We start from the raw sequence: 26,213 nt of genomic DNA on the forward strand, positions 1-26,213 counted from the left end.
GGGACAAAAGCAAGGTATCAATGCTGGTCTGCGGGAAAAGTAGAGGTTTTTTTTAATTTTTTTAATTTTTTAACACCCTTCACCTCACACCCTGAGGACTGTGAAGAAAACGCTCTTAAGGGGGATTTCCACTAAACTGCTTAGCAAATTTCCATTTGTTGCCCATCACTCCCCATTGTAAAATGGGATCACCGAGGTTGGACCCCCAGCTAATATAAGGGGCACTGCTCATGAGACCCCTCTCCATCAGTGCATCCATGTATCGTGTTTGGAGAGAAGCCATCAGAAGCGGGCAGGCCATTGTGTGCAATCTACTTCACATGCCATTCCACAATGTGTCCACCAGGTGGAGCAAACTGCCTAAAAATCAGAATAAGGCTCCAGCATCTTCCTGTAGCCGCCCCTGGCAGCCGGGCACATGGGGCAGCAATGTGTCTCGCTGGTTGGCACGCTCTTCTCACAGAACTGGGGAACCCGGGTCTGAATCCAAGCTAAGAAAACCTCTACATAGTGGATATGAAATCGTAAAGGCCATTGATAATTTAGGAGCTCCATCTGATATCACCCTGCTATTACGCCCCGTCCACTTTACGCCTTCCTCAGGGCAGGCGTGCCCTGCTGGGCGCAAATCCATTTTACAGTCACAATAAAAAGGTCAACTCTGAATCCAGAGTAGGATCAATATACATTTAATGAGTTTTTTTCTGCAGGGTAGTAAAGAATGGACTACTATACCTCCCTCAGCCCGTCTGTGCTCTACCTGGAAAATGGGAAAATATATTTTTTTCCTTAACTGACCCTCAGAACCAAACCCTACCCATATGCAGTATTGGAGCAGGACATTTCCAAGGGCCAGAGAGCAGAGATGCTGACAAACGGCACGTGTGTGTGTGTGTGTGTGTGTGTGTGTGTGTGTGTGTGTGTGTGTGTGTGTGTGTGTGTGTGTGTGTGTGAACAGAAGCCATGTACAGTTACATTCCCACAGTAGTCGGTGAATATCGGGGGCACCATCAAGGGGGTCCTCTGGTTTAGGACTCATCTTTTATCCAGATCTGATTTATTCCACTGAAGGATCACTCATTGATAATGTGCAATACCCATTTTCCCCAGTGGTGGCGCTGCAGGGAAATTAAACACTTACTGCTGTGTGTTACTACAGATCGCCATGATCGACGCTCTACAAGGGTCCAATCTAACCCAGCAGCAAGTGTCAGCTTCCCCTGCAGCGCCACCACTGGTGAAGCACAGGCGCTCGGTGCACCTCTGGTGTGGCCAAACTTGTTTCCAATCCATCTCTGCCCCCCCTTTAGGATCCTGCAAAGCCTGAGCTGTCAAAGAAGAGGAGGATGGCGACAGATGGACACCAAGTAAGAGGGAAGGTGCACGTGCACTGAAATGTTTGGCCACACTGCACGCCTGTGCTTGGTCTGAACAGTCACTCTGCGCTGGCAGAGTCGCCATTATAAAAAGGAGCATGTGACTCCCAAATGACAGTATAAACTGAGCCCAAAGCCGGATATAGGGGATATAACCCCGGGTAACATTTGCATCTTCGTTGTTTTAATTGCTGCCCAGAAACAGAAATTTTAAATAAAAAAGGCAAATTATGGCAATGGTGCACCTCGAGTGTGGCCAAGAGGCACAGTGCACTGTACTACCCACTGGTATTGCATGTCCCCGTCTCACCCACTGCTGATTGATAGAAAGCCAGTGCCGTCAATGATCAGTGCCTGTAGAAGATGCTTAGGCAAGTCAGTGCTGTCAATCACCAGTGAGGCGGGGCATGTAAAAAAAAAAAATCAGTAGGTAGAAAGGTGCACCCAAACCCCTTGGCCAGGCCCCAGGGTACATCCAAACCCCTTGGCCAGGCCCCAGGAGGCACCCAAACCCCTTGGCCAGGCCCCAGGATGCACCCAAACCCCAGGATGCACCCAAACCCCTTGGCCAGGCCCCAGGATGCACCCAAACCCCTTGGCCAGGCCCCTGGGGGCATCCAAACCCCTTGTCCAGGCCCCAGGGTGCATCCAAACCCCTTGTCCAGGCCCCGGGTGCACCCCAAACCCCTTGTCCAGGCCCAGGGTGCATCCAAACCCTTTGGCCACACACAGGGTGCACTGAAGAGCCCAATTAGCATATCTAATTAAACTTCAGTTTCTGATAAGCGAAGGCAGTGTTGACTACAATAAAAGGTGCACTTTTTATAAATCCCTCTCTGTGACTAAGTGCATCCTAGAGAGAAAAAATAAAGACCAGGGTGAGGAAATCCAGGAACAGAAAACCTTGTGGGACCTGTTCGCTGGAGAACGAGGGAAGACATGGTGCATGCAGTGGAGACGGCCTTTAGGTAATCTGCCCCTTAGAATTGGGCCCATAAAATAGTAACATTATTATTTCCCATCTGTGGCACCTGACAAGGCGACATCACAGGCAGAGCAGCTGCGGGATTTCCTGCCCGGAGGAGCGGACCTGTGGACCTCTTGCATGTGCACCGCAGACACAGCCCTCTGCCAGGGGCAGGAACGTCACAGCTTACACTTCGCTGGAGTGTTTACATCCAGAGGAAAAAAAGAAAAAGTGGAAGTGATTGTTCTAAAGTTCTGGCATTCAGTGCGGGGAAATCCCAGGGCCGGCCGCACTCTGCCCACAGCCGTGAGGGAGGTCCGATTGTTCCAGCACATAGTGGGCCGCTCACAGCCACACAATGGGGCCTTGTGGCACAGTAATATATGCAGCACAGTGATACGTCACCGCAGGGGTTAGAGGAGGAATTACAAAACAAAACGCATGAAAAATATAAATATTTTAGCAGAAGATGCAATTTGTGTCTCCGGTTTTTGCTTCTGTTATTGTCAGTCTTCACTGTGGCTCCAGCATTCTGTTCATGAACCCAGACATCTAGGATGAGGAGCCCAATAAGTGCCCCCCGCAGGGGTGAAGAGGGATGGTCTCCTAGCCCGTTCCACAGCATGATAAAAGATGGTGAGAAAATCTGATTTTCAAGAGCGTCATAGTGAGGACTAATACACTGCTCAGAAAAATAAAGGGAGCACTAAAATCCCACATCCTAGATATCACTGAATGAAATATTCCAGCTATAAATCTTTATTCATTACATAGTGGAATGTGTTGAGAACAATAAAACCTAAACATGATTAACGTAAATCACAACTAATATCCCACGGAGGTCTGAAGTTGGAATGATGCTCAAAATCAAAGTAGAAAATGAAGTTACAGGCTGATTTAACTTCAGTGGAAATGCCTCAAGACAAGGAAGTGATGCTCAGTAGTGTGTGTGGCCTCCATGTGCCTGTATGACCTCCCTACAACGCCTGGGCATGCTCCTGATGAGGGATCTCCTCCCAGACCTGGACTAAAGCATCCGCCAACTCCTGGACAGTCTGTGGTGCAACGTGACGTTGGTGGATGGAGTGAGACATGGCGTTCCAAATGTGTTCAATCGGATTCAGGTCTGGGGAACGGGCGGACCAGTCCATAGCTTCAATGCCTTCATCTTGCAGGAACTGCTGACACTCCAGCCACATGAGGTCTGGCGTTGTCCTGCATTAGGAGGAACCCAGGGCGAACCGCACCAGCATATGGTCTCACAAGGGGTCTGAGGATCTCATCTCAGTGCCTAATGGCAGTCAGGCTACCTCTGGCGAGCACAAGGAGGGCTGTGCGGCCCTCCAAAGAAATGCCACCCCACACCGCTACTGACCCACTGCCTAACCAGTCATGCTGAAGGATGTTGCAGGCAGCAGATCGCTCTCCACGGCGTCTCCAGGCTCTGTCACGTCTATCACACGTGCTCAGTGTGAACCTGCTTTCATCTTGGAAGAGCACAGGGCGCCAGTTGCGAACTTGCCAATCCTGGTGTTCTGTGGCAAATGCCAAGCGTCCTGCACGGTGTTGGGCTGTGAGCACAACCCCCATCTGTTGACGTCGGGCACGCAGACCATCCTCATGAAGGCGATTTCTAACCGTGTGTCCAGCACATGCACATTTGTGGCCTGCTGGATGTCCTTTTGCAGGGCTCTGGCAGTGCTCCTACTGTTCCTCCTTGCACAAAGGCTGAGGTAGTGGTCCTGCTGCTGGGTTGTTGCCCTCCTACGGCCCACTCCACGTCTCCTGGTGTACTGGTCTGTCTCCTGGTAGCGCCTCCAGCCTCTGGACACTACGCTAACAGACACAGCAAACCTTCTTGCCACAGCTCGCACTGGTATGCCATCCTGGATGAGCTGCACTACCTGAGCCACTTGTGTGGGTTGTAGAGTCCGTCTCATGCTACCAAGAGTGTGAAAGCACAACCAACATTCAAAAGTGACCAAAACATCAGCCAGAAAGCATTGGTACTGAGAAGTGGTCTGTGCTCCCCACCTGCAGAACCACTCCTTTATTGAGTGTGTCTTGATAATTGCCAATAATTTCCATCTGTTGTCTATTCCATTTGCACAACAGCATGTGAAATTGATTGTCAATAAGTGTTGCTTCCTAAGTGGACAGTTTGATTTCACAGAAGTTTGATCTAATTGGAGTTATATTCGGTTTACGTGTTCCCTTTATTTTTTTGAGCAGTGTATCATAAACCCAGACAGCCTGCATGGCACTGCTAGGTGCGGCCACTAGGTACCTTCCTTCTGTATGACTTACTGTCAAGTGTAATCCATCTGCAGCAAAAGAAAAGCAGAGACCGGCCGCAAGGAGGGGGAAAGAAGACGGACCCCACCTGGCCGCAAGGAGGTAGGCAGTGGCTGTTGAGGGAATCATGAACACTTTAGATGAACAGCCAATACTAGTGGCATGTTTGATCGGCCTAGCTAATGTGTTGGGGGGTCTCTCAGATTTCCCCCGACACATTATGTCATGGACATGTTTTTGCTAGGAGGAGAGATGGAGGCAGTGCCAGAACCATCGGACAGCAGCTGCACATGGAAAACAGAAGTGATGGGCTGAGCAGAGGATTCCTGTGTTATGGGAGAATCGCTGTCACTCAAAGGAAATGATCCTCATGTCTGCAGCCATCTACAGGGGATGGCCAGCATAACTGTCACACTGCAGGGAGATATAACCGAGCAAGGGGCTTTCAATTGAAGGCGACAAGGAACTGGACAGTGGTGGGATCTGAAATGCAAGGATATGAAATAAAGGAAATTCCAGCACCTATAGTGCTGGCAGGTTGCTGATACACAGGAGAGTGGATCACAAGCAATAGCGCAAGAGGATCAGGACAGTTCCTGGACTTACAAGTCTGGTATGTGATCTACTACAAGCATTGCTCCCCCGCCATCCCTTCGATAGCACCACATATTCCATAGTGCAGTACACGTTCGCTGCTGCCAGGAACCACAGCGAGCAGCTATAATCTGCAGAGGAAATTATAGATCTAGTGGGCGACTGTAGAGGAGCAAGAGATCCTTTAGAGGGGGTCACCTATTGCCTATTGTTTTATTAGGAGTAGTGTATAACACTGAAGCTACAGAAATACTCAGGACTGGAGGAATGATTAAAGTTTCCCTTTAAATCCTGTTACAGCATACGGACATGGACAGAGGTCAGTCGCCCACATACTGCCAGTCCGGTACAGCAGGGAGTATCCCCTCAGCTCCAGACATCACATCACTGGAATTAGTAGTCGCTTCGGACCCGTCCCAACAACGACAGCGACATTTATGGGTTTTTGCAGAAGTTTGATACTTTGCAGCCAGATGAAGATTAAGTGCTGGTGCGATTCATCACTGGTCTGTACATAAAGGCAGAGGGCACCGACGCGGGGGCGGCAGAGGGCGCCGACGCGGGGGCGGCAGAGGGCGCCGACGCGGGGGCGGCAGAGGGCGCCGACGCGGGGGCGGCAGAGGGCGCCGACGCGGGGGCGGCAGAGGGCGCCGACGCGGGGGCGGCAGAGGGCGCCGACGCGGGGGCGGCAGAGGGCGCCGACGCGGGGCGGCAGAGGGCGCCGACGCGGGGCGGCAGAGGGCGCCGACGCGGGGCGGCAGAGGGCGCCGACGCGGGGCGGCAGAGGGCGCAGACGCGGGGCGGCAGAGGGCGCCGACGCGGGGGCGGCAGAGGGCGCCGACGCGGGGGCGGCAGAGGGCGCCGACGCGGGGCGGCAGAGGGCGCCGACGCGGGGCGGCAGAGGGCGCAGACGCGGGGCGGCAGAGGGCGCAGACGCGGGGCGGCAGAGGGCGCAGACGCGGGGCGGCAGAGGGCGCAGACGCGGGGCGGCAGAGGGCGCAGACGCGGGGCGGCAGAGGGCGCAGACGCGGGGCGGCAGAGGGCGCAGACGCGGGGCGGCAGAGGGCGCAGACGCGGGGCGGCAGAGGGCGCAGACGCGGGGCGGCAGAGGGCGCAGACGCGGGGCGGCAGAGGGCGCAGACGCGGGGCGGCAGAGGGCGCAGACGCGGGGCGGCAGAGGGCGCAGACGCGGGGCGGCAGAGGGCGCAGACGCGGGGCGGCAGAGGGCGCAGACGCGGGGCGGCAGAGGGCGCAGACGCGGGGCGGCAGAGGGCGCAGACGCGGGGCGGCAGAGGGCGCAGACGCGGGGCGGCAGAGGGCGCAGACGCGGGGCGGCAGAGGGCGCAGACGCGGGGCGGCAGAGGGCGCAGACGCGGGGCGGCAGAGGGCGCAGACGCGGGGCGGCAGAGGGCGCAGACGCGGGGCGGCAGAGGGCGCAGACGCGGGGCGGCAGAGGGCGCAGACGCGGGGCGGCAGAGGGCGCAGACGCGGGGCGGCAGAGGGCGCAGACGCGGGGCGGCAGAGGGCGCAGACGCGGGGCGGCAGAGGGCGCAGACGCGGGGCGGCAGAGGGCGCAGACGCGGGGCGGCAGAGGGCGCAGACGCGGGGCGGCAGAGGGCGCAGACGCGGGGCGGCAGAGGGCGCAGACGCGGGGCGGCAGAGGGCGCAGACGCGGGGCGGCAGAGGGCGCAGACGCGGGGCGGCAGAGGGCGCAGACGCGGGGCGGCAGAGGGCGCAGACGCGGGGCGGCAGAGGGCGCAGACGCGGGGCGGCAGAGGGCGCAGACGCGGGGCGGCAGAGGGCGCAGACGCGGGGCGGCAGAGGGCGCAGACGCGGGGGCGGCAGAGGGCTCCGACGCGGGGGCGGCAGAGGGCACCGACGCGGGGGCGGCAGAGGGCACCGACGCGGGGGCGGCAGAGGGCGCAGACGCGGGGCGGCAGAGGGCGCAGACGCGGGGCGGCAGAGGGCGCAGACGCGGGGCGGCAGAGGGCGCAGACGCGGGGCGGCAGAGGGCGCAGACGCGGGGCGGCAGAGGGCGCAGACGCGGGGCGGCAGAGGGCGCAGACGCGGGGCGGCAGAGGGCGCAGACGCGGGGCGGCAGAGGGCGCAGACGCGGGGCGGCAGAGGGCGCAGACGCGGGGCGGCAGAGGGCGCAGACGCGGGGCGGCAGAGGGCGCAGACGCGGGGCGGCAGAGGGCGCAGACGCGGGGCGGCAGAGGGCGCAGACGCGGGGCGGCAGAGGGCGCAGACGCGGGGCGGCAGAGGGCGCAGACGCGGGGCGGCAGAGGGCGCAGACGCGGGGCGGCAGAGGGCGCAGACGCGGGGCGGCAGAGGGCGCAGACGCGGGGCGGCAGAGGGCGCAGACGCGGGGCGGCAGAGGGCGCAGACGCGGGGCGGCAGAGGGCGCAGACGCGGGGCGGCAGAGGGCGCAGACGCGGGGCGGCAGAGGGCGCAGACGCGGGGCGGCAGAGGGCGCAGACGCGGGGCGGCAGAGGGCGCAGACGCGGGGCGGCAGAGGGCGCAGACGCGGGGCGGCAGAGGGCGCAGACGCGGGGCGGCAGAGGGCGCAGACGCGGGGCGGCAGAGGGCGCAGACGCGGGGCGGCAGAGGGCGCAGACGCGGGGCGGCAGAGGGCGCAGACGCGGGGCGGCAGAGGGCGCAGACGCGGGGCGGCAGAGGGCGCAGACGCGGGGCGGCAGAGGGCGCAGACGCGGGGCGGCAGAGGGCGCAGACGCGGGGCGGCAGAGGGCGCAGACGCGGGGCGGCAGAGGGCGCAGACGCGGGGCGGCAGAGGGCGCAGACGCGGGGCGGCAGAGGGCGCAGACGCGGGGCGGCAGAGGGCGCAGACGCGGGGCGGCAGAGGGCGCAGACGCGGGGCGGCAGAGGGCGCAGACGCGGGGCGGCAGAGGGCGCAGACGCGGGGCGGCAGAGGGCGCAGACGCGGGGCGGCAGAGGGCGCAGACGCGGGGCGGCAGAGGGCGCAGACGCGGGGCGGCAGAGGGCGCAGACGCGGGGCGGCAGAGGGCGCAGACGCGGGGCGGCAGAGGGCGCAGACGCGGGGCGGCAGAGGGCGCAGACGCGGGGCGGCAGAGGGCGCAGACGCGGGGCGGCAGAGGGCGCAGACGCGGGGCGGCAGAGGGCGCAGACGCGGGGCGGCAGAGGGCGCAGACGCGGGGCGGCAGAGGGCGCAGACGCGGGGCGGCAGAGGGCGCAGACGCGGGGCGGCAGAGGGCGCAGACGCGGGGCGGCAGAGGGCGCAGACGCGGGGCGGCAGAGGGCGCAGACGCGGGGCGGCAGAGGGCGCAGACGCGGGGCGGCAGAGGGCGCAGACGCGGGGCGGCAGAGGGCGCAGACGCGGGGCGGCAGAGGGCGCAGACGCGGGGCGGCAGAGGGCGCAGACGCGGGGCGGCAGAGGGCGCAGACGCGGGGCGGCAGAGGGCGCAGACGCGGGGCGGCAGAGGGCGCAGACGCGGGGCGGCAGAGGGCGCAGACGCGGGGCGGCAGAGGGCGCAGACGCGGGGAGGCAGAGGGCGCAGACGCGGGGAGGCAGAGGGCGCAGACGCGGGGAGGCAGAGGGCGCAGACGCGGGGGCGGCAGAGGGCGCAGACGCGGGGGCGGCAGAGGGCACCGACGCGGGGGCGGCAGAGGGCACCGACGCGGGGGCGGCAGAGGGCACCGACGCGGGGGCGGCAGAGGGCACCGACGCGGGGGCGGCAGAGGGCACCGACGCGGGGGCGGCAGAGGGCACCGACGCGGGGGCGGCAGAGGGCACCGACGCGGGGGCCGCAGAGGGCACCGACGCGGGGGCCGCAGAGGGCACCGACGCGGGGGCCGCAGAGGGCACCGATGCAGGGGAGGCAGAGGACGCAGATGTGGGGAGGCAGAGGACGTGGGGAGGCAGAGGGCACAGACGCGGGGCGGCAGAGGACGCAGATGCGGGGAGGCAGTGGGTACAGACACGGGGCGGCAGAGGACACGGACGCAGGGGAGGCAGAGGACGCAGATGTGGGGAGGCAGAGGACGCGGATGCGGGGAGGCAGAGGGCACAGACGAGGGGCGGCAGAGGGCACAAACGCGGGGCGGCAGAGGGCACAGACGCGGGGCGGCAGAGGGCACAGACGCGGGGCGGCAGAGGGCACAGACGCGGGGCGGCAGAGGGCACAGACGCGGGGCGGCAGAGGGCACAGACGCGGGGCGGCAGAGGGCACAGACGCGGGGCGGCAGAGGGCACAGACGCGGGGCGGCAGAGGGCACAGACGCGGGGCGGCAGAGGGCACAGACGCGGGGCGGCAGAGGGCACAGACGCGGGGCGGCAGAGGGCACAGACGCGGGGCGGCAGAGGGCACAGACGCGGGGCGGCAGAGGGAACAGACGCAGGGGAGGCAGAGGACGCAGATGCGGGGAGGCAGAGGGTACAGACGCGGGGCGGCAGAGGGCACAGACGCAGGGGAGGCAGAGGACGCAGATGCGGGGAGGCAGAGGGCACAGACGCGGGGCGGCAGAGGGCACAGACGCGGGGCGGCAGAGAGCACAGACGCAGTGGAGGCAGAGGACGCAGATGCGGGGAGGCAGAGGGCACAGACGCGGGGCGGCAGAGGGCACAGACGCAGGGGAGGCAGAGGACGCAGATGCGGGGAGGCAGAGGGTACAGACGCGGGGCGGCAGAGGACACGGACGCAGGGGAGGCAGAGGACGCAGATGTGGGGAAGCAGAGAGTACGGACGCGAGGGAGGCAGAGGATACTGGCGACAACTAATGCCCAGATCGGTCTTTATGAACCTTCCACCCACATTAAACCTCGATTCAGGCGTTCTAAATGATGTCGCCAAACTTTCTCAAACTGCGTTCAGCCAATCACTGATACAAGACACACTAATAAGCAATCCTACGGGTGGTCATACAATAAACCCCCTACAGTAGAGCTGCTGCCGACATCAGTACAAAAAAAAGTCACACCTAAGATGGAAATTGGTCATCTCAGTGACAAAACCATCAATCCCCCACCACTTTCTGTACACAGCTCCTATGCAAACTTGAGAATACAACCAAATCCTATGGAGTCCGATCCTGCACTCGGCTGCAGTTTCTGCTCTGGTCGTACGGATACATGACAGCTGCAGACAATCACTGGCTGCAGCACGGATGTCCTGGATTGTCCCTTTTAAGATCCCCCACAATAGGAACTTTAACTTTTTGGATAATCTCGGTTTAGGGTTAAAAAAAATGAACTTGTACCCTTACTCCCCAGCTCACATTAAGGGTCAGGTGTGGGGCCCAATTTACGCTGCTCTCCATGATAATTAACCTGGGTATGTGGCAGCTCCAGAAACCATGCTGATGGACTGAATGACAAGTCAAAAAGCCAACGCATCCAGAAACGCACTGCTGGTTTCTAACACTTGGGATAACTTTATGCTTAAATTGCATTTCGTTTCATTGTTTTGAAAGCTCCATTTTCTTCTACAGAACTGTAAATCTTACATTAAAGAGTTAAATGCTACTCTTCCACCACCACTAGGGGGAGCCTAGGAGTCGACTGCACACAATGTCTGCGCACACTATGTAGTCTAGCTCTTAAGCGCCCTCTAGTGGTGGCAGATTTAGGGATACATTGTCTATACATTGGCATTTGGAGAACTGGTAGAGAAAAAAAAAAATACCTGTAAAATCTAACAAAGCCAGAGACATTTCACGCTTTTGACCTACAGCCTATAAATATTCAGTAAACACTCAGATTATAAAATTCATGGATTTTGGCTAAAAATTCACGAAAAAAAAATTGAAAATCTGTAGAGTAAATAATACCAATATACCTAATTGACCAAAGCACCAGATTAGGATTGTTTAACCGCTTTGTGACCAGCTCACTGCACATGGCGAGGACTGATTGTTGAAGATCTTGCTACAGAACGTATAGTGGCAAGCTGTAAAACTTTTTAATGAAAGAACATATAACAAGTATTTGTTCCCCACTGACCATAGGAAGAGCGCATCAAATAAAGGGGTCGTCCGGTGAGGCCAAATCATCACTCACCTATTCACAGTATGAGTAATAACTATCATGATGTGTCGCACCAACTGCCAGAACAGGCCCCGTGACCGACCGCCACTATATTGGATAGGTGAGCGATGACTACTCCTCACCGGACAACCCCTTTAACTCAAATAGGCCAGAATACCTCTTATCGGCTTTCCTCTGGCCAAAAGACTTGGTTCCAGGAAAAGTTGAACAGTGGGACCTTGTCTCGAATACACCCTGTCGCATACGGACTCCAAGGAAAAGGCTACACTTGTGTATTGACATTATATAACTTTAGGTCAAACGCTGGGACCCTCACCGATCGGGCAGGGATCCCGGCACCCAAACTAAGTTATCACCTACCCTGTGCTTAGGCAACAGCGGGTCAACCCCTTTAAATAATGCAGCTACGAGATGTTGTGCAGTCCTCAACCTATTGTCCTCGTGAATACAGAAATATTGGTATAAAATTAAGGAATTATTATTTATACTAATATTTTTTCTATTTTACCATTTAAATAAAAAAAAATAAAAAAAAATAGTAAAAATAATATTTTTACTATTAATTTTACTATTTTTAGTTTTGGTTAAAGTAGTAAAAATAAGTTAAACTAGCAAAAAAAGTAAAATTAATGAAGCCTTAAAACAGTAAAGATAATGAAAGTAAGAATAATTCTAAAGTAATAGTAAAAAAATAATAAGTTAACCCCTTCCCAATATGCGCCGTACTAGTACTGCTCTGTGGGAATTGCATCCCCGTAAACAGCAGTACTAGTACGGCGCACTGATCGCGCGGCCTCACGCTGAGCGCCACAGAGATCGAGTGCGGGTGTCAGCTGTATGTGACAGCCCACAGGCAACACCCATGATCGGTGCTAGCATGGATCGCGGGCATTTAACCCCTCTCATGCCAGTGTCAGTAGTGAGGGGCATCGTGCAGGGAGGGGGCCCACTGGGCGCTTTCATCAGGACAAGGCGATGCAATCACGTTGTCCTGATGGTCTCCATGAAGACCCCTGGCACCAAGATGGCCGAGGGGTCCTTCCGGGTGCTGCAGAGATGATGGCTTGTGAGTGCCTGCTGAGAGCAGGACCTGAGACGTCTCTTTCCTTGCCTGTCAAATGCTGATATGATTCCCTGCAGTGCAGAGTGTCAGATAAGTGATCTCATGTAATATAGTAATGTCTCATCCTGTGACAATAAAAAAAAAAAATTAATTATATTATAAAAGGTAAAATATTAGAGGTTTTAGAGTGGAGTCTGAGGAGTCTCAGGTGTGTCAGGGCCAGAGTTAGGCCTGGCAACCCACAGCATACACAGTGGTGCTGCTGTCCACGATGACTGGTCACGGATGTGGACAGGTCTTGTGCCCGGAGGTGAACCGGAGGTAGACTGGAGTGTGTCACAGCTGCAGAGAGGAGGATGTCAAGGTCCGTGTACAGCTGTGAGTAGAGACTGTGATACAGCGGTGCCGGACACCCACGGGAACTAGTCAGAGGAGGACTAGCGTGTGTAGTGTCTGCAATCTAAAAGGGTGCTGTAATGAACTGGTGTGAACTAAACAGTGCAGTTATACGCTTGGAACCTTTTCTGCGTGAAGAGAACACATTAAAAAGACTTATGTTTGGACTTTGTGGGCCACTGCCTCTTCACTGGCTACTGATGAACTACTATATATTGTTTTTCCCAATACATTTATTTAAATAAAGGAAAAAAAAAAAAAACACAATAAAAAAAGTACACATATTTGGTATCGCTGCGCCCGTAACGACCTGCTCTATAAAACTGCCCCATTAGTTAACCCCCTTCAGTGATCACTGTAAAAAATAAAAAACAAAAAACAAGGCAAAAAACAAATGCTTGATCATACAGCTGAACAAAAATTGCAATAAAATGTGACCAAAAAGACGGATGTAAATAAAAATGACACCGCTTTCAGAATGAAGCGATGCAAAAAAATAATTTTTCTATAAAATGTTTTTTATTGTGTAAAAGCGCCAAAACTAAAAAATGAGGCATCTCTATAATCGTACTGACCCGAGGAATAAAGACGTCTTGCCAATTTTACAAGATGCGGAACGGTAAAAAAGAACAAAAAGCAATTCCTGAATTGCTGATTTTTGTTCATTCTGTCTCCCAAATATCAGAATAAAAAGCGATCAAAAAAAAGATTATGTGCCTGAAAAAAATGATACCAATAAAGAAGTCAGCTCGACCCGCAAAAAGCAAGCTATCACATGACTGTCACCCGAAATCTGAAAAAAATTATAGCGCTCAAAATATGGTGATGCAAAACCTAGTTTTCGCACTAAAAAGCATCTTTTAGTGTGACAGCAGCAAAACATAAAAACCCGCTATAAATCTGGTATCGCTGTAATCGCACCGACTCGAAGAATAAAGTCTAATCGCTTACACCACACGAGAAACGAAGTAAAAAGAAAAATTCTTCACATGCTGTTGATTTTTTCATTCTGCCTCCCAAAGATCGCAGTAAGGCTGGGTTCATACTGCGTAAAGCAACGCATGCGTTAAACGGACTGCGTTAACGCAAGTGCCGAAATTGCGATCATGCTAGCGCAGATAGAGCTAGCAGATGCTCTATCTGCGCTAGCAGTGATGGACCCGGAAACGCTGCTGCCCGCGTCCGGGGGGCCGTCACAGAATGACGGCACATCGCTAGCGCATGCCCATTATGGGGTTAATGGCCTTAACGGACTGCCATAATGTAATATGAACCCACCCTAAGGCTCGGCGCACATTTACCCTGCGCTCTATGCGGAGCGCTTACACCAGGGTTTCTGTGTACATCTCTGAAATACGCGATTCAGATGGAACCCACGGTGGAAAATTCCCTGTAATGAGGCAGATGGAGGTACTGTGGTAACTTGAGCGAGGATTCTGCTTTTCTAGCACTTAGGGGCTCTTTATATGGAATCCACAAACTATTCTAGGAAAATCTGTACTAAGAGGCAAATAGCGCTCCATCCCTCTGTATGGAGAAGTAGTACTGTACATCCACATATGGGGTATTTCTACACTCAGCAGAAATTGGGGGGACAAACTCTGGTGCCATTTTTACCAATTTCCCAGTGTGAAAATTTAAAACTTGGGGCTAATATACAATTCTTGGTGGTAAAAATGTAAATTATGTTTTCTTCACTGCCCTATGGTATAAAAGTCTGTGACACACCAGCGGCGTCAATATAATCACTGCACCCCTAGATGAATTCATTGAGAGGTGTAATTTGTAAAATAGGGTCACTTATGGAGTCGTTCTGCTGTCCGGGCACCTCAGGGGCTCTGTCAATGTAACATGGCATCCTCAAACAAGTGAGACCTGGAGTATAATCCAAAAGAGGGATTTTTGTGTACTCACCGTAAATCCTTTTCTCCGAGCCAATCATTGGGGGACACAGGACCATGGGTGTTATGCTGCTGCCACTAGGAGGACACTAAGTAATACAGAAAGAATAGCTCCTCCCCTGTAGTATACACCCTCCTGCTGACTCCAAGCGAACCAGTTCGGTAACAAAGCAGTAGGAGCTTAACATTTAAACAGGATGAACTATGTCAAAACCAAACCAACACAGAAAACCAAAGCCGTTAGGCTAACAGGGTGGGTGCTGTGTCCCCCAATGATTGGCTCGGAGAAAAGGATTTTATGGTGAGTACACAAAAATCCCTGTTTCTCCTACGCCTCATTGGGGGACACAACACCATGGGACGTCCTAAAGCAGTCCCTTGGTGGGGAACTATCAACTATAATTGCTCCTTGTACCCACAGGTTACAGATGCAGCACAGCCGCCTGCAAAATTCGTCTGCCGATGGTCGCATCTGCCGAGGCCTGAGACTGAATATGGTAATGTTTTGTAAATGTATGCAGACTGGACCAGGTCGCAGCTCTGCAAACTTGTGCTGCCGAAGCTTGGTGCCAGATGGCCCAAGACGCACCCACTGACCGAGAGGAATGAGCCTTAATCCCTGCTGAGACAGGATGACCTCTGACTCGGTAGGACTCCTGAATAGCTGAACGAATCCATTTGGCTATTGTCGCCTTGGAAGCGGGAAACCCTTTCCTTGGCCCTTCCGGGAGCACAAACAGGGCATCCGACCTGCGGAAGGACGCCGTCTGCGAGACGTATCTCTTGAGAGCTCTCACTAAATCAAGTGTGTGGAGGGCCTTCTCGATGCGATGTACTGGTGCCGGGCAGAGACGGTAAGACAATCTCCTGATTGAAATGAAAGGATGATACAACTTTTGGCAAAAAGGACGGGGATGTTCTCAAAACCACCTTATCCTGATGAAAATTCAGGAACGGAACTTGACAAGACAAAGCCGCCAGCTCCGAGACTTGTCTAATGGACGTGACCGAAACCAGGAAGGCAACCTTCCATGAAAGGGCAGGGAAACCTCCTGTAGAGGTTCGAAAGGAGCTTCTTGCAAGGCTTCGAGGACCAGATTAAGGTCCCATGGTTCCAACGGCATCTTATAGGGCGGCACCACATGGGAGACTCCCTGAATGAACGTCTTCACTTGTAATCTGTTGGCAATCCTGCGTTGGAACATAACGGACAGTGCTGAAATCTGCCCCTTGAGAGAACTAAGGGCGAGACTCAAGTCCAAACCCATTAGTAAAAATTCGAGGAGGGATGGAATGGAAAATTCAAGAGGAGAACGTCCCCGGTCGTTGCACCAAGAGAAGAAGGTTTTCCAAGTGCGATGATAAATGCGCATAGACGTTGGCTTTCTAGCGCTGATCATGGTGGAGATGACTTCTGGAGAGAAACCTGCCTGGGTTAGAACCCAGGACTCAACGGTCATGCCGTCAAACACAGGGCCTCGGAGTTCTGGTGGTAAATGGGGCCCTGTGATAGCAGGTCTGCGCGATTCAGTAATCAACAGGGAACATCGGCAACTAGTTCCGCGTACCACGCCCGGCGCGGCCAATCTGGCGCAATCAGGATTACCGGTACTCACTCCGCTCTGATCTTCTTGATGACTTTCGGCAGTAAGGGGAGCGGGGGAAATATGTACGGAAGCCGAAAATGATGCCACGGGAGTACGAGTGCATCTGCCCCGATGGCTGCTGGATCGTGGGACCGAGCTATGAAGTCGGGAACCTTGGAATTTAGCCATGAGGCCATTAGATCCACGTCCGGAGTTCCCCAACAACAGCAGATCTGGTGGAAGATCTCCGGATGGAGAGACCACTCCCTGAAGTCGAGGGTTTGACGACTGACGAAATCTGCCTCCCAAGTGTCCACTCCCGAGATGTGAGCCGCAGAAATCATTGAGCGGTTTTCCTCCGCCCAACGGAGAATGTAGCCTACCTCGTTCATGGCTGCCATGCTGCGGGTTCCCCCTTGTCGGTTGATGTATGCCACTGCAGTGGCGTTGTCGGACTGAATCCTGATGGGACGACCCGCCAGGAAGGGATGGAATTGGAGAAGAGCTAACCTGATTGCCCGAATTTCTAAGATGTTGATCGGAAGGCGTGATTCCTGAAGTGACCAGCGGCCCTGAGCAGTGTGATGTAAGAACACGGCTCCCCAGACTAGAAGACTGGCATCTGTTGTCACAACTAGCCAATGTACTGGAAGAAAAGACTTCCCTTGATTCAGGGAGTACTTCAACGTCCACCACCTGAGAGACTGTCTGACTCGCTGGGGAAGGAAGAACCGACGGTCGAGGGAGAACGGGTTCCTGTCCCAAACAGCCAGGAGGGCAGGCTGTAAGGGACGGAGGTGTATTTGGGCAAATGGAACCACCTCCAAGGCTGCTACCATCCTGCTGAGGACTCTCATACTGAAGCGCAGAGAGTGAGTGCGAGGTTGAGAGAGCTTCTGAGCTTCCCGCTGTAAGGCAGATCTTTTCCGGGGGAAGAAGCACCAACCCTTGGGACGAGTCCAGTATCATTCCTAGAAAGGAAATTCGCTGACCTTGGAAAATACCCTGGGAGCGGTGGCGAGGCCGAAAGGCAAAGCAACGAATTGGAAGTGTTGTTCCTGAACTGCAGAGCAAAGGAACCTCTGGTGAGAAGGAAAAATTGTAATGTGGAGGTACGCGTCCTGGATGTCTATACACGCCAGGAACTCGCCTTTTTCCATGAAGGCGATGAAAAAGTGATTCCATTCGTAACCGTCGTACCCTGACGAACTTGTTCAGCAGTTTTAGGTTCAGTATGGGCCGTACTATACCTTCCTTCTTTGGAACAATGAACAGGTTTGAATAAAAACCTTGAAATATTTCGCTTTGAGGGACCGGGATAATAACCCCGTCTTCTTTAGAGAGCTTATGGCTTGAAAAAACTCTGATGCCTTTGCCCTGGGGAGGTGAAGACAGGAAAAAATGATTTGGTGGAAAAGAGAAGAATTCTATCTTGTATCTGGAGGACACTAGGTAGCGGACCGAGAGCCACGCATCGGAGAAGGAAAGTAGGAGGTCGCCTACTTTGAGGGTGTCCTCCGGATACCACCGGGAGTCATTGTGTGGGAGGTCTGCCCGTTCTGAACCCCCTGGATCCTGACTGCCAATGCCTGCCTCTCCATGAAGGAGAAGGCTTGTAAGAGGTCTGGGGACCTCTACCCCTACGTTGTGCCTGACGGGTTCGGAAGATGTGGAAGAAGAGGACCAATTTGAGATGGAACGAGGGAAGAAAAAAAAAAAATAATAAATAAATATGAAAAAAAAAAAAAAAAAAAAAAAATCGGGACTGAGCCTGCTGTTGCTGGTTCTGAAAGGGCCAAAGGAGTTTCTGATGTGGACTAAATTTACTCTTCCCTCCAGTGGCGTCGGAAATTAATTGATCGAGTTTTTCGCCAAAAAGGCGACTGCTCTGATATGGTAAAGAAGTCAACAACTTTTTGGAAGCAGAATCTGCACGCCAGTCCCTGAGCCATAAGGACCTCCGAATGGTGATGGCGTTTGCTGCTGCTTGAGAAGCGCAGTCAGCGGCATCCAGAGACGCCGTCACTAGAAAATCCCCAGCTCTGGCTATCTGAGTAGCAAGGTCTGCTACCTCGGGGGGGGAAGATTGGTATCCAGAACAGCTGAAGACAAGACCTCAGCCCAATGGGTCATAGCCTTAGCCACCCACGTAGCGGCAAAAGATGGAAAGAGTGCGGTTGCTGAGGCTTCAAAAGCTGAAAGAGCCAAATTGTCGATCTGACGATCGGTGGGGTCTTTAATCGAGGCACCCTCCGAAGAGGATAAAATAGATTTAGTAGCTAGGCGCGATACTGGAGGATCTACCAGAGGAGACTGTGACCAATCTTTTCTTAGATCAGGAGCAAAGGGATATTTTGACTCCATGGGCTTTTGCCCTGTGAAGCGTTTATCTGGAAGGATCCTATGAGATTCAACGATTGCATTAAATTCGGGAGGTTTGGCGAACAGTCTGTGAGCCAACTTGGTCCTCTTAAAGGATACAGCATGATCCGTTTTAGATAAAGGTTCCTCATCTAGCTTCAGAGACTTGTTTACTGACTCAAAGAGAGAGTCGAGAGTCTCCTGATCATGTTGAAATTCCTGATCTAGGGACGTGTCAGAATCGTCCTCTGAGACAGGTTCTCTACTAGCCCCAAGGGAGGGGGAGCGAGAAATAGAACTCTCAGATCCTGATTCCCGGTGATGGACTGGGGACAAGGCATGAGTCCTTTTCCTGGAAGAGCGAGAGCTCCTTGGTAAGGTACGACGCCTAGTGTACAAGGGGTCTGATGATCGGAAGCATTATCCGTAAAGGTGCCCTGGTTAGAGTAAGGATCTCGGAACGAGTCTAACGCTTTGGCCAGGGATGCCATACACCAGGTAACAGAGGTAGCCCACTCAGGCGGACTAGGCTCCCTGGTTCGGTATAAGTAACAGGTGGTTCCTGAGCAGTCACCGGTTCACAAGCTGAGCATAACGCAGTATTGTGACCCCGGGGTAGAGATACCTTACAAGAAGTACAAGCAGCAAAAAACACAGTGAGTGTGGGTTTTCCCAGACTTTTTGTTAGGCTTTGATTGAGACATAGTGTAGCCTTGAGGAGAGTGCTTACTAGCAGGGGAAGGGTTAAGCTAGGTTTCTGCAGCTTACCCAAGTCATGTGTCTTGAGTCCCCGGGGGAGGTACGCAATGTGTCCAGAAAAATCACTAATCCCTGCAGCTGTGATTCAAAACGCTACAGCAGCGCTGCAGCATCAGCCCTGTTGGTGTCCAAAGATGGCCGCTGAGATGACGAACAGAAGGCGCTTCTCGCAGAACGAGAAGCACCAGAGAGAGTGGGCAGTGGTAACCACCGGTGGGCGGAGCCAACGTCCCGGCCTGGACGAGAGAGAAGCCGGAGGCTAAATTTTAAGCTTGCGGTTGCGGCCTACAGCGCCGCGGCCGCTATTTGTGCAGACCGACATGACCCACTCACCCAGGTTTTAAGGTATATGCGGACCTCCCTCATCCCAGGGACCAGGACCCCTCCAGCGCCTCGGCCCCGCAGGTGTTCTCACGGTAGATGCGGTGGGCCGGTGCTCAATCCACCATTGCCATAGTCAGGGAGGGGGTGGAGAGCTTCTGCCGCCTTCCATAATCCGCTATAACAGTGGTGATGCAGTGGGGGGCTGCACAGACGCCATAAACATCATGTCCGGCTATGCACCTGGCTCCAGGAGAGGTAAATGGAGGGCTACTCCATGTGGTCGCCTGCTATAGAGGGAGGAGATCGGAACACGAAGGAACCGTCGCCCATAAGGTGAGCTCAGGGCTGGCATCCAACGGTGCAGGAAAGGGTGCGGGGAGGGATGCTCTGCGTTCTTGCCTGTTGATGGTTCGGGGGAGATTGGAACCTAGAAAAGGATCCGTTGCCCCCATTCGCTCCATTAAGGGAAAAATAGAATAAAAACAAAAATAAAACCGGTGGGGTCTGAAAGCAGACCCAAGTGCCACCTACAGACACTAAGCAAGAACTGGTTCACTTGGAGCCAGCAGGAGGGTGTATACTGCAGGGGAGGAGATATTCTTTCCGTATTACTTAGTGTCCTCCTAGTGGCAGCAGCATAACACCCATGGTCCTGTGTCCCCCAATGAGGCGTAGGAGAAATATTTACTTTAAGTTTAAATAAATCACACAAAATGTTTCTTATACAATGTAATACAGAGGCTGCCCAGCTGCCCAAAAGGAACGCACCGGCCGGATGAATAAATAAAGTGCAAAATTCAGTGCACAGTCATTGTGCAAAAATGCACATTGCTGTATAGTTTCCTTCTAAAAATCATATTAGTAGTGCAAAAATAAACTGAATTTGCCTTAGTGAGGTTTCAGTGGTGCAAAAGCATCTTTAACCCCTTCATGACCTTGGGATTTTTCGTTTTTCCGTGTTCGTTTTTCACTCAGCTCCTTCCCAGAGCCATAACTTTTTTATTTTTCCGTCAATTTGGCCATGTGAGGGCTTATTTTTTGCGGGACGAGTTGTACTTTTGAAAGACATCATTGGTTTTAGCATGTCGCGTACTAGAAAACGGGAAAAAAAATTCCAAGTGCAGTGAAATTGCAAAAAAAGTGCAGTCCCACACTTGTTTTTTGTTTGGCTTTTTTGCTAGGTTCACTAAATGCTAAAACTGACCTGCCATTATGATTCTCCAGGTCAGTACGAGTTCATAGATACCTAACATGACTAGGTTATTTTTTATGTAAGTGGTGAAAAAAAAATTCCAAACTTTGCTAAAAAAAAAAAAAAAAAAAAAAAAAAAAAATTGTGCCATTTTTCAATACCCGTAGCGTCTCCATTTTTCGTGATCTGGGGTCGGTTGAGGGCTTATTTTTTGCGTGCCGAGATGACGTTTTTAATGATAGCATTTTGGTGCAGATACGTTCTTTTGATCGCCCGTTATTGCATTTTAATGCAATGTCGTGGCGACCTAAAAAACGTAATTCTGGCACTTCGAATTTTATTCTCTCTACGCCGTTTAGCGATCAGGTTAATGCTTTTTTTTAATTGATAGATCGGGCGATTGTGAGCGCGGCGATACCAAATATGTGTAGATTTGATTTTTTTTTTTATTGATTTATTTTGATTGGGGCGAAAGGGGGGTGATTTAAACTTTTATATTTTTTTTTATTTTTTTCACATTTTTTTCCCCTTTTTTTTTTTACTTTTGCCATGCTTCAATAGCCTCCATGGGAGGCTAGAAGCAGGCACAACGCGATCGGCTCTGCTACATAGCAGCGATCTCCTGAGCCCTGCATCAAAGCAGGGGATCTGACCTCGGATGTACTATCCCGTCCGAGGTCAGAAAGGGGTTAAAAAAAAAATCCCCTCCTGATGAAGTAACCACAAAACGTGCGTTGGGGGCGATTGGATTCTCACTGGCTTCTTTTTTAAGTTCCCTTCTTATATTGCAATGTTTATTCAGGACTGAGGGTATGCGCACACGTTCAGTTTTTTTCGCGATAAAAACACTATAAAAACGCATTAAAAAACGCCTACATATGCATCCTATCATTTAGAATGCATTGTACAATTTTTGTGCACATGATGCGTTTTTTTCAGCGAAAAAAACGCATCGCGGTAAAAAAAAAACAAAACAAACAGCATGTTCATTAATTTTGCGGATTTTACGCATTTTTCCCGCTATATAATGCATTGGGAAAAAACACACAAAAAACGCATGCGGATTTCTGGCAGAAATGTCCGGTTTTTGTCAGGAAATTTCTGCTAGAAAAATACGGACGTGTGCACATACCCTAAAACAGCATTGCTTCTTTTTGGCTACACATACTTAATGGTTATTCAACCGTCATAGTGATAAAACCATGAATAGAGACCATTAGCATTTGTTTCCCTGATTGATTTTTTTAATCAATCAGGGAAACAATTATTGTACATTGTATAACAAATATTTTGTGTGACGTATTTTAACTTAAAATAAATATTTTGGATTACAGCCGAGTTCTCGGTCCAAATAGTTGTTAAAGGTGGGCAATTTTGTGTTGAACCCTCAAACAAGTGCAGCAAAGTCTGCGCTGTAATATGGCGCTACTTCCCTTCTAAACTTTACACTGTGCCTCAAAAGTAGTTTTTGACCACATATGGGGCATCGGTGAACTCAGGAGAAATTGCATAACACACTATGGGGTCTATTTTCTCATTTTGTCTTTGTGAAAATACAAAAATTTGTAGCTAAAAAAAAGATTTCCGTGGGAAAAATTAGATTTTTTTTTTTATTTTCACGGCTTAACGTTATAAACCTCCGAGGGGTTCAAGGTGCTCAATACACATGTAGATAAGATCCCTAAGGGGTCTAGTTTCCAAAATGGGGTCACTTGTGGGGGGGTTTCCACTGTTTAGGTACATCAGGGGCTCTCCAAACACGACATGGCGTCCGCTGATTATTCCAGCAAATTTTACATTCAAAGAGTGAGATGGCGCCCCTTCCTTTATTGATTTATTTTATATAGCGCTAACATATTCCGCAGCGCTTTACAGACATTATCATCGCTGTCCCCGATGGGGCTCACAATCTAGAATCCCTATCAGTATGTCTTTGGAATGTGGGAGGAAACCAAAGAACCCGGAGGAAACCCATGCAAACACGGAGAGAACATACAAACTCTTCGCAGATGTTGTCCTGGGTGGGATTAGAACCCAGGACTCCAGCGCTGCAAGGCTGCTGTGCTATCCACTGCGCCACCGTGCTGCCCTTCCCTTCCGAGCCCTGCTGTGCACCCAAACAATGGTTTCCCCCCCCCCCACACATGGGGTATCTTCATGCTCAGGAGAAATTGTACAACAAAATGTATGGTCCACTTTCTCCTGTTGCCCCTGCGAAAGGAACAAAAAATAAAATAAAATAAAAAAATAGGCCTAAAGGAAAATCTTTGTGATAGAAAAGTAAATGTTTTGAGCAGGTGTAATTTTTAGAATAGTGTCACTTTTGGGCATTTTCTGTCATGTAGACCCCTCAAAGTCACTTTAAGTGTGAGGTGGTCCCTAAAAAAAAAAAATGGTTTTGCAAATTTTGCTGTCAAAATGAGAAATCGCTGGCCATATTTTAACCCTTATAACTTCCTAACAGAAAAAAAAACTGTTTCCAAAATTGTGCTGATGTAAAGTAGACATGTGGGAAATGTTATTTATTAACTATTTTGTGAGATATGGCTCTCTGATTTAAGGGCATAAAAATTAATAGTTTGAAAATTACAACATTTTCAAAATTTTTGCCAAATTTCCAGTTTTTTTTCCCCACAAATAAATGCAAGTCATACCAAAGAAATGTTAATGTTACCACTATCATAAAGTACAATATGTTACAAGAAATATATACTGTGTGTGCGTGCATATATGTGCGTGCATGCGTGTGAGTGTGCATATATATGTGTGTATATATGTGCGTGCGCATATATGTGTGTGTGTGTATGTGCGTGCGTGTGCATATGTGTGTGTGCGTATATGTGCATGCGTGCGTGTGTGTATATGAGCGTGTGTGTGTGCATATATGTGCGTGCGTGTGCATATGTGTGTATATGTGCGTGCGTGCATATATGTGTGTTCGTGCGTGTGTGTGTGCATATATGTGCGTGCGTGTGTGTGTGCATATATGTGTGTGTATATATATGTGCTTGCGTGCGTGCGTGCATATACAGTATTATTTATTATTATTATTAATAATATACACACCCTGGACGTTGGGGTTGGACAGCTCCTTAGGACGCAGCGCAGCCATTTCCTAGCCCACCTTACTCTCGATGACTCCTGTACCATGGAGGGTCTCTAAATTCCCCAGCCGGGGTTTTATAATTAAATATACGGATCACAAAAATCACTGAAAATTCATTTACCTTTTCCACCAAGTTTCTGAACGACCTCTTCAAATGATTTTCCCTCTTAACATGAGTTCCCCAAACCTGTAAGAAAAATAAAATAAATAAGATTTGTGTTACAGGTTGTGTCTGCCTGAATGAAACATACATAGAGTTTCTGGAGCTAACATCTTCCGGTAATATAATAAATTGCATAATCCAAAAATCAATAAGCTGGAGAAAAAAAAAAAAAAAGGGTTAATCCAGGAGCATGAGTAGCGCGCCCCTCTGTTGGCACGTCCGTCGCCAGCAGACGGTACCTTCAATGAGCGGATTGTCATGCAGATCCCCCCGTATAGAATGCGGACACGTTCACATGCTGGATGCCAATTCTCTTTTACGTCCTTCAAAAAAAAAAAAAAGGCCAGGAGGAGGGAAAGAAGCGTCCCTGGCAGGGGAATCAGTAGGAAGCCCCCCCAAGTGACAATGAAATGGTCCCAATAGAACGTGTGTGCCTACGGCAGCGACCATATATGGGCATGACGGCTCGCACACGGCCGGGGACATCCTTTTATCAAATGTGAATCCGTGCGCCGTTATCAGCAGCGCCGGCCGCCCGCAGACTAAGCATCGCCCGTACAGGGGGGACGCGAGCGCTGCAGAGGAATGGAGACGGCCGCTTCTCCTTAGTCTCATCATGGATTACCTGCCAGTGCTGGTTCTGGGATCAGACATCCCCTTTAAATGATTGTTTTTCGTCATCTACGACAGTAGGGTCCGTATAGTTTTGGATAATAAATGGTTAAACACAGATCTTCCCCCATCTTTTACACTTAGGGGAATGATCAGCTTTCTGCTCCCCTTACTAATGTAACAAATCGGCAGATCTATGGCTCATGTCAGCAATCCGTCCCTTTCCCAGCGATTCGCAGAACTACAACTCCCAGCAGCCTGCACTGAAACAACCATAAAAAAAAACTGCCCAAAGTGAGCGATCTGCATATATGAAGCAAAGCTGCAGTGTAAAGCATGGAGCGAGACACAGCTGACGTGTGCATTGGCTGGCATTAAGCAGGTAAGACACAGACTAAGTGGGGGTCTGCAATGAGCTCAGGGTGTAAGCGACAGACCCTACAACATCTCCAGACATCAGTATCCGCCACCTCCTTGGCACGTAACTCCTCCCCTTTGTCAGTCATTTGTACTGTAATCTACATATAAGCGGAGATGTCGGCAGGCAGAGTCCCAGCTTCTCCGGGACCCCTGAGATGTAACGAGTCCTGGTTGTTGCAGTAATGTTATTCTTCCACCAGGGGGAGTGATGTTACATATGAAGGCAATGAAGGACATCTTCTGTCCAGGAATCACAACCACAATACACACTCCAGGCCGCCAGGGGGAGCCATGCTTCTATCTATTATGGCACTCCTCACAATTAGGTAAAACTGGTACTCTGGGCAGAAAGTGAGAAGGAGGAGAGCAGACGGAGGTCTGTGGGAGAACAAGGGTTCACGGAGCTGCGCCTGCCCCACGTGCTGCAGCATCCAAAGAAAGAGACATTGAAAGGAATTGTGTTGCAGTGAGTGAGAAACGAAGTCATAGCAAAAGGAGAGAAACATCAGAGGGAGACCAGCTAGAAGCAGGCTGCCTCCTTCTGAAGCGCAGTAGCGGTAGCCAGAACACCGAGGGAGTAAGGATCTCTATGCTTTACTTCAGAGACAGGCAGGACAGTTGATTCTACGTTGACTGCCCGACCATATACCCAGGAGGCACAGTGGCAACTTGTGGGGGCTGGGCGTTTCTAGGGTCCCTATAAAAAGCCTCAGGCCACCAGTCATACGGGTTTGTCCTATTCGTCAGGGGGACAGAGAGAAAGAGACTTAACACCTACGATAGTTGTGAGGACCTCACCGAGGAGCTCAGCAGGGAGGTACTACAACACTCAGGCGCTATAGGAAGGCTACAGATTTCCACCGGGATAAGAGGACTCTGGATTTGCCTTCAGACCGGCCGGACTCTGCCTACCCTGTGGTCCCTACCCTGGACTGTGGATGCTGAAGTCTTCAGTAAAGGTAAAGAGACTGCAACCTTGTGTCCTCGTTATTCACTGCGCCTTACATCATCCACCATCACCATCTACACTCTGGGAAGCCCTGGGGACATACTTCACCTGTGGGAAGGTATACCAT

At 52.2% G+C, this 26,213-nt stretch overlaps 1 protein-coding gene across 2 annotated transcripts in view; it reads right to left on the reverse strand.

Annotated features, from left to right (window-relative positions):
* CYRIA (CYFIP related Rac1 interactor A) overlaps positions 1-26,213 on the reverse strand; it is a 73,692-nt gene that overhangs the window by 27,628 nt on the left and 19,851 nt on the right. For both annotated transcript variants that reach the window (XM_069728118.1, XM_069728119.1), the window contains exon 2: positions 24,064-24,129. The gene's annotated coding sequence lies outside the window, so the exon portion shown is untranslated. The remainder of the gene's footprint in view (positions 1-24,063; positions 24,130-26,213) is intronic.

This window comes from Ranitomeya imitator, chromosome 5, assembly GCF_032444005.1.
Source record: "Ranitomeya imitator isolate aRanImi1 chromosome 5, aRanImi1.pri, whole genome shotgun sequence".
Classification (NCBI taxonomy): Eukaryota; Metazoa; Chordata; class Amphibia; order Anura; family Dendrobatidae; genus Ranitomeya; species Ranitomeya imitator.